Source organism: Papaver somniferum, chromosome 2, assembly GCF_003573695.1.
Source record: "Papaver somniferum cultivar HN1 chromosome 2, ASM357369v1, whole genome shotgun sequence".
In the NCBI taxonomy this organism is placed as follows: Eukaryota; Viridiplantae; Streptophyta; class Magnoliopsida; order Ranunculales; family Papaveraceae; genus Papaver; species Papaver somniferum.
Genome location: NC_039359.1, coordinates 147256321 through 147264436, shown reverse-complemented (window position 1 = coordinate 147264436; position 8116 = coordinate 147256321). Strand labels below are relative to the sequence as shown.

The window sequence follows — 8116 nt, the reverse complement described above, 5'->3', positions numbered from 1 at the left end:
TCCTTTTTGCCTGACAAGAATGTATCCACTCCCTTTTCTCTTTTTGTTTCCTTTGATCGGTTCATTCCCTTCTCCTTATGTTCATCATGCGACTCAGAGAGTATCAAATGAATGGGGAAAAAAACAGTAACTCTAGCTCTTTTTGTTCTGTTGTGCATCACGAATGCAGTTTATTCGCGGTTGGGGAGGTACCCAATCTGGATATGGTGGCTTCAGTCCTGGGTTGCAATTGCGATGCTTTTCCTTCTATATATCTAGGTATGCCCCTTGGTGATCAGACTTTATCTAAGAGCAAATGGGACATAGTGTTTGAAAGATGCAAATCCAGACTTGCAACTTGGAAAAGGAGCTCGCTCTCGAAAGATGGTAAGCTTACCATAATCAAAAGTGTTCTTCTAAGTCTGCCAATATATTATTTTTCTATATTCATGGCTCTTATTTCTGTGATCGAAAAAATTGAGAAGGCGATTCGTGATTTTCTTTGGCATAACTCTGCCGAGAAGAGGAATATTTATTGGGTTCGTTGGTCAAAACTTTACAAACCTTTGGATAAAGGCGGGCTGGGTATTCGTTGTATTAGAACAATGAATAAAGCTCTTTTGAAAAAATGGTGGTGGAGACTTGGCAAAGAGAGAAATGCACTTTGGGCTAAGATCATTTTTGAAAAATATGAATGTAGTGATTTAGGTTGGAGAACCAAAAAACCAACTGCTTCTCATGGTGTTGGTGTGTGGAGGAACATTTACAAAGTTGCTGATGGTTTTTTCAAGTGTATTCAATTTAAGATTGGGGATAGCACCAAAATTCGTCTTTGGGAGGATAAATGGTGTGTTCAAGGACCCCTAGATGTTGCTTTCCCAAAGATTTATGCTTTATCTGGCAGTAAAAATTGTTCTTTGGCCTCTCTCTTTGCGCCAGACGAATCTGGGTTTCATTGGGATCTAAATATATCTAAAAGAAGGTTGTATGATGCAGAGATTTCTGAGTTAACAGCTGTGTTACATATCTTGAGCTTTATTGTTTTCTTTCCTGAAGAGGAAGATGAGATGGTTAGGTTGGGGGATAAGAGCGGGATATTCTCTGTTAAGTCTGCGTATATGAATGATTTAAATGTTACAGCTGCTGTGTCTTTTCCTCGCAAGAAAATTTGGTCGAAACATTGGCCACACAAAGTGGGATTCTTTCTCTGGCAGCAGCGCAAGGAAAGCTTCCTACTATCGATAATCTACTAAAGAGGAACTGTGTTATTGCTGCTGTTGCAGGTAATCCTTCCTCAAACATGTGTCCTCTCTGCAACATTGTTCCTGAATCTGTAGTGCACCTGTTCTGGGAGTGTATCTTTTCGCAGCAGCTTCTTTTGCACGCAAGCCGACCTTCCGATGCCAACTTTCAGTAACTTGCTTGATCTTTTTAAGAATTGGATAACCTACGATGGCTCTTCAATGGGTAAGATTGTTTGGAAATGCATTCCTGCGAGTACCTGTTGGAAAATATGGATGGAGAGAAATGCTAGATGCTTTGACGGAAATAAGAGACCAGTCGAGGCGATTATAACTGACGTGAAAATCAATTCTTTCCATTGGGCTGCTGTTGATCAGAATTCATCTCACCGTTACCTGAATGATGTAATTGTTAACTGGAAAAACATGCTTTTTGACCCCCCCTTAGTGGTCATAGGTTTTAGGGTTTTCTTTCCTTGCTTCCCTGTTTGATTCCTGCTTGGTGGCTAGCCTTAGTGCTATTCTGTAATTGCCTTTCTTCTTAATATAATTCTCTATTTACCGAGAAAAAAAAAAGAAAATTCTCCTCTTTAATTTTCTTAGGGTTTATGTGTTGTCGGTCTCATACCTAGCTAGCTTAAAATGGGGTGACTGATCCAGTTCAGAAACAAAAACTTTCTTTTTGCTGTTTGGTTAGGAAGTATCGTACTTTAAGTGAGCTCTCTTTGTCGGAAAGCTCTTATGGTTGTCTTTATTATTAGTTAACATTACAAGGACCTAGTAAGTTAATTTTATAACTACTTTATAATTTCTATAGTTCCGCATGGCCTTGTTGCAGATATAAGATTTACGCATGGGTTTGAAGCTTTATGGTCAACCAGAAGAATAATATGGGGCTCTCATACACGGATGCATTCCAAAAAGGAAAGAATCCCAGTATTATGGAGAGCTTTCATCTTTAGTTTTCTCTATGCATGGCTAGGTTTCATTCACAAAATGACAATGAGGTAGTGTATCCTTAGTTTTTTTTCGAAGCATGAATATATTAAAAGGAACTAACTAGAGATTACACGGGGAAAGTAATGAGGTAGTGTATCCTTAATGATCGTTAAGTAATAAGATTCAATCATACCAAGACCAAAAAAAAGAAAATACAACATTAAAACTTATATATTCCAACAGATATACTTATAATCGATCAAAGATCTCACACGGAACATCTTAGTAAAAAAAGAAATTATCTTTTTTCACCAAGAACCCTAAGAGCATCTCAATAAAACAAAATCAAACTTTTTTAATTCTTTTTTCTCCAAGAACACGTTGAGCACGATCAAGAGCATTTATTTTAAGAAAATTATTTAAGTTCAGACCATATGGTGAAGAAAATATCCGAATGGCATTATCTCCAATAAACGCTTGATCATACCTCAGAGACGAGGTTGGATCAGTACTTCCAATGGCATTATCTTACAACAAACTAGACCACCACATTCAGCCATATCCACTTTCGCTTCCGGATCCACGTTTGTGATTTCGAATTCATGAAGTAATCGAGCAAGAACCAAATGGATCAACTGATACGCAAATGATACTCCTGGGCATATCCTTCTACCGGCTCCAAACGGTATCAACTCATAATGCTGACCCCTTATATCCACATTACTAGTCAAAAATCGTTCAGGTCTATACTCTAACGGGTCATCTTTGTATACGTTCCCATCTCTGTGTAACTTCCAGACATTAACCAATAATTGTGTGCCGGCCGGAACGTGGTACCCACCTACTTCGCAGTCCTCCATGGTCCTCCTTGCGATCAATGGTCCGGCTGGGTACAGTCTCATGGTCTCTTTAATGATCGCTTGAAGGTAGGGAAGATTAGGGATATCTGAATCGTTTACTTGCCGATTCTTTCCTACTTTTGTGTCTAGTTCTTCTTTCGCCTTTTTCAGCACTCGGGGATGATTCAAAAGTAAAGACATTGCCCATGTTAGGGTAACTCTTGATGTGTCACTCCCGCCCAATATCACATCCTGCAGTTTCATCCAATTAGCAAATTTAACGTTAAAAGTAAATAAGCCTTCAGGTTAAAAAAAAATAAAATCAGATCGGTAAATAGTAACATTACAGATTCTCTAATTTTCAAGAACACAACCCTTTAAGAAGTACTGACAAGAAAAACAAATCAAAGTCGAGACAATAATCGAGGTAAAACCACTGCCCGGAAGAGCACGCATGGAACGTTAAAAAAATTACTGACAACAGAAACAAATCAATAATCCAGGTAAAACCACTGCCCGGAAGAGCACACATGGAACTTTAAAATATTACGCGAAAAAATGGCATGCATGATTTAATGGTCATAGAGATTTGTCAGAAGGTTATATGCCGGTGAAAATTTAAAAACATACGAACCAGACACAGAGATTTGATGACGAGGATAGGATCGTCACCGGGTAACGAAGAATGCTCCATAATATCCAAGCAAACATCAATAAAATCATGTTCAAGTTCTGAATTAGTTCCTGAAATTCTTTTCACCTGATGTTCTTCAACCCAAGAAGCCATAATTGAATCAACTTCAGATGCACAGTTTTTCATATCTCTAACCAAACCTCGCAAATTATCTAACCAACTTAGTGATGGGATCATATCAGAAAATGAAAATACTCTCATTAACCTTATAATTTCGTCCATTAAGGCTTTACATCTCTGAGCTCCAACATCCCCATTGGACGAAAAATCTTCTTTCCCACAACAATTCTCGATACAACATCAAATGTCAAATCACCTAACCAACTATCCAGTCTGATCACCGGAGGGAACGCCGACTTTTTTCCGTTTTTACATTGGTTATGCAGCCACTCGAAACGCGACTCAACTTCAGAAGTCATCAGATATTTTATTGTATCGATCCGGTGATTCGAAAGAAGTTTAACCGCAAAAATCTTTCGTAAATCTCTCCAATAAGCACCGTATGGAGCGTAATCAACTGAATCGGTATCGTACAGCATGATTTTAGTACCTAATGTGCCTGGACGATTTGAAAAGAGCCTATCATTTGTAGTAAAACATTCTTTGACGATTTCCCAATCACTTACAACTAATGTTTTATCTGAACCAAATCGGATGTTGAAAATAGGACCGTGAGTATCGGCCATGAGACCTAGTTTTCGATGAATTAACTCGTCATCAAATAGATGTAAATGACCCATTATAGGTCTTCCCCCTGAGGCTTCTGGTGCTAGTTTTGTGGTGAGTTTTCTTCTTCCATAGGTTTTAACGATAAAAATTAGGGCAATCACAAGAAGTGCAATAGAAATTGGTTGGAACTGAAGAAGAAGAAGATCCATGGTTTTTTTTTATTGGTGAAGTGAACTCATAAGTTGTATATTTATTTCGCTCGATTTATGTCCCACTTTGGGTCTGTTTAGGAAAAAAGAAAACAGACCGACCTCTTTAAACCACGGGATGCGCGTGAGTTGTCTGCTCTCGATTAGAGCAAGCACTGTGATAATGTTTTCCTTGCTATATTACCATGACCATGAGCAACTACTGTAGTGCATTTCTCTCAAATCTAGTAGTAATTAAGCTATGCCATCGTTGTTGAGTGCGGCAATATTTAGTCACGGCTTCTGTCTCGGAAATTGAGCATCTATATGGGGTGGAAACTTAGTTTCTGTGAAGTAGCCTCGAAAGATATTCATTTTCTGTCTAGTTTTTGGGCGAAAACTGAATATCCCTCGACGATTTAGTTTTCGGTTTAACCTTTTTATTTTCACACTCTTCTGATCACTGTGAACACACAAACCACGAAGGGATCCAAATGTTCACAACCAATCATTATCTAATGAGATTGTGATGATGATATCCTGGTGTTGATTCATTGGCTCAGAAACCTTCGGGTTTATCATGGCCTCATCTAACAATTCCATGCGAGGCGTTTGCGCATGGGATATAAGTACAAGTAAGGAAAACAAAACGTATAAGTAAACATCCATGGAGCTAAACAAATGTAAAGTGCTGAAATGTAAATAAGACCAAGGTTTACGTGGTTCAGCACTAAAGCCTACGTCCACGGGGTTTGTTGTTTACTATGTTCTTCACGGTTACACGAATAGTCGAATGACTTTTGGGTTTACATGTTTCTCTCTTCTAAATGATTTACTTACACTTGCAATCTCTCTCTCTCTCTCTCCTTCCCTTCCTGACTTTTCCGATCCCCTTTCCTCTTGGTGGAGATGGGGTATTTATAAGGTTAGAATGTGGGACCCATCTCTGAAGACCGTTGGAACCTTATCTTCTTGTGTCCTTGCGTCCATCACGCGGAGGTCTGCGTTTGCCCCTTGATCCCGCAGAGGCATCCTCGCTCGTTCCACAGGTTGGTCGACACGTACACTGCTCAGAGTGTTTAATGCGGGTAGTTGAGGGGTCTGCTCGTGTCAGACAAGTGTCTTCTGCCCCTGTCAGTCCGTGTCAGCTAACTTTCTCTCCACTGTTGATCTTAGCTTCTCTTTTGGGGATGAGATAAAGTAACTCCTCGGGGTTTATTTGGTGTTTCGTGACGCATCATGTTTTGATGTTTTGGCCTGCATGCTTTCCACGTATCTTTTTATATACACGTGTCTGATAGTGAGATATATGTGTACACAATTTGCCCCTTTTCTTCGGGCTTGAATGACTAATGGGTGCCTTGAAGAAAAACTATCGTCGCATATTCTTCTCACACCTAATAACTTCTCCTAGATACTTGGGCACGTCTTTTATTCGTGCATTAACTGCTTATGTAACGGGCACGTTTCTCATTCCTCCCTTAATTTCCTTCTCTTTCTTTCGGGTATTTTAAGGATAGAAAGAAAATTTAATTTCATTCTTCCTAAACGCTCTCTCAGTTTTCATTCTTTTTTCAGCCCTTAAATTCTCTGTCTGTCTTCATTGAACCTGTGACCTTAAATTCTCTGTCAGTCTTCATTGAACCTGTGATCTTAAATTCTCTGTCAGTCTTCATTGAACCTGTGATCTTAAATTCTCTCCACCTTAGCATTAATCACGCCCGCTTCCCCTGTTTGTTTCTTCTACTGCTGTTTTTGCCGGTAAGTTTTTCTTTTCTTTATTTCCACTGTTTCACGCTGTGTTGATTTGTAAATTCTCTGCTACTGTTGTTCCTTGTTTGTGATGAAGAACTCCTTCTGATGCTTGCATACTAGTTTGCCCCTGTTCTTCATCTTAAATTAAGGAAGCCACTATTTCGAGGGTATGAATTTTATGAAATTTTGAGCATGTATACTAATTTTAGGGTTTCTGCGTCATCGTGTGTGTATTGCTATGGATGTGGTTTTTTGATCTTTGGTAATGTTTTTGATTGTGTGTAACTTGTTCTTGATTTTAATCTTTTCGCAGCCATGTCTGACCGTCCGCGGCTTACTTATCAGACTCCTGATTCTGGGCTATCGATATCTCCTCCGCGTCGAGAGTCTCAAGATGATGTTCGTCGGGGTCGAGTTTCTTATGGAGCGAAGGCCTCGTCCTCTAGGGAAGATATTCCTCCGATAATTCCGTCTGGTTCCCGAAGAGTCTTCGATCGCGCAGCGGCTCGTCCTCGTGATGATACTAGGAGTACGCAGGCTCCGCCTCGTGCTGTTGCTTTTGACATTCCTCCTCTACGTTCGTTAGTGCCCGAGCATCATCTGCGGTCTCCTCCGACTTTTAAAGGGAAGAATACGAAGGGTGTAGCTCCTAGGGCTGAATCTTCAAAGAATCCCCCTGTGAAGAGAAAAGCTTCTGAAGCGTTCATTAGTTCATCCGGCCCCGCCGAGGAGGATGAGGCTGCCCCCTTGATACGCAGTGTCTCGGTTAGGAGGAAAAAAGTAACCTTCAAGCATATTGATCTCGAAATATTCAAGGAAAAGCATGAGCTTCAAGCCTTCGGGGTTCGTTTCTATGCCCCTGAGGATGATATTACTTATGAGCTTATCTCAAAGTATGAGTTCGATGAATTTCATTTGTTAACGACGGTTGGAGCATTCGAAGATGGTCTTATGCTGCCGTTGTATAAATCAGGTGATTCCTTCTACTATGACGTGCTCGCTAGTCGTGAAGGCTCTTCCACCAATACTCACAGCCGTTCCGTATCCCAACTATCGGGGAATTATCTCCGCGCCCTGAAGGAATGCTATCTGCGGAGTAAAGGGGAAACGTCGATGACTTGATACGTCCCCAATCCCATGGAGAAGGAATGGTATACTCCTGAGAATTTCAATAGTAGGAATCGCAAGCCGTGGAGTGTCAGCCTTCGGAATCTCCCTGCTCCTCGGGGCGAGATTCGTCTGTTAAATGAGGTCAGCGATGCCAAGCTGAAGTATGTTCTTGGCACGGAGGGGTCTAGTCGTCGGAAACTCTTCCCCGCGCGAGAGAGGATCAAGCGCGATCATGACTACGAGTGGCACGCCACCGTTATCGAGATAGTTGGTCCGTGGGCTTACGGTTGGATTCCTGGTCCCCGCGGTTGGCGGCCTACCGAGAGTAGTAAGCCACGCGAGTCTCCTCCTGCTCGCTATGGAGATTTCTGTCCCTGGCGTCTGAACTTCGCGTGTATGAATTTTCCTTATGCCCTTGACGTCGTAGAGGGAGACGAGGAGGAAGGTTCTGGTGCTATACTTCCACCGAAGAATACCTCAGCTGCTCAGGTACGCGGATTCTAGCTTCGCTTCTCTTTTAGAACTTCATCAGTCGGGAAAAATAATTCTTTTGTGGTGTTGGTTTCAGGTGTTGAAGAAGAAAAAGATTGTGCCGAAGAAGTCTTCTACTATTGTGATGGGCGAGGCTGAAGCCCAAGAAGAAGTTACTAGTACAGTGAACGAAGAGTTTGCTGAGGATGAGATTACAGATGGGGAGGAACG

The 8116-nt window shown here is 41.1% G+C and overlaps 1 pseudogene; it reads right to left on the bottom strand.

The window, feature by feature from the left end:
* Nucleotides 1–2601: 2601 nt before the first annotated feature.
* On the bottom strand, nt 2602–4570 carry LOC113354091 (annotated as a pseudogene).
* Nucleotides 4571–8116: the final 3546 nt, after the last annotated feature.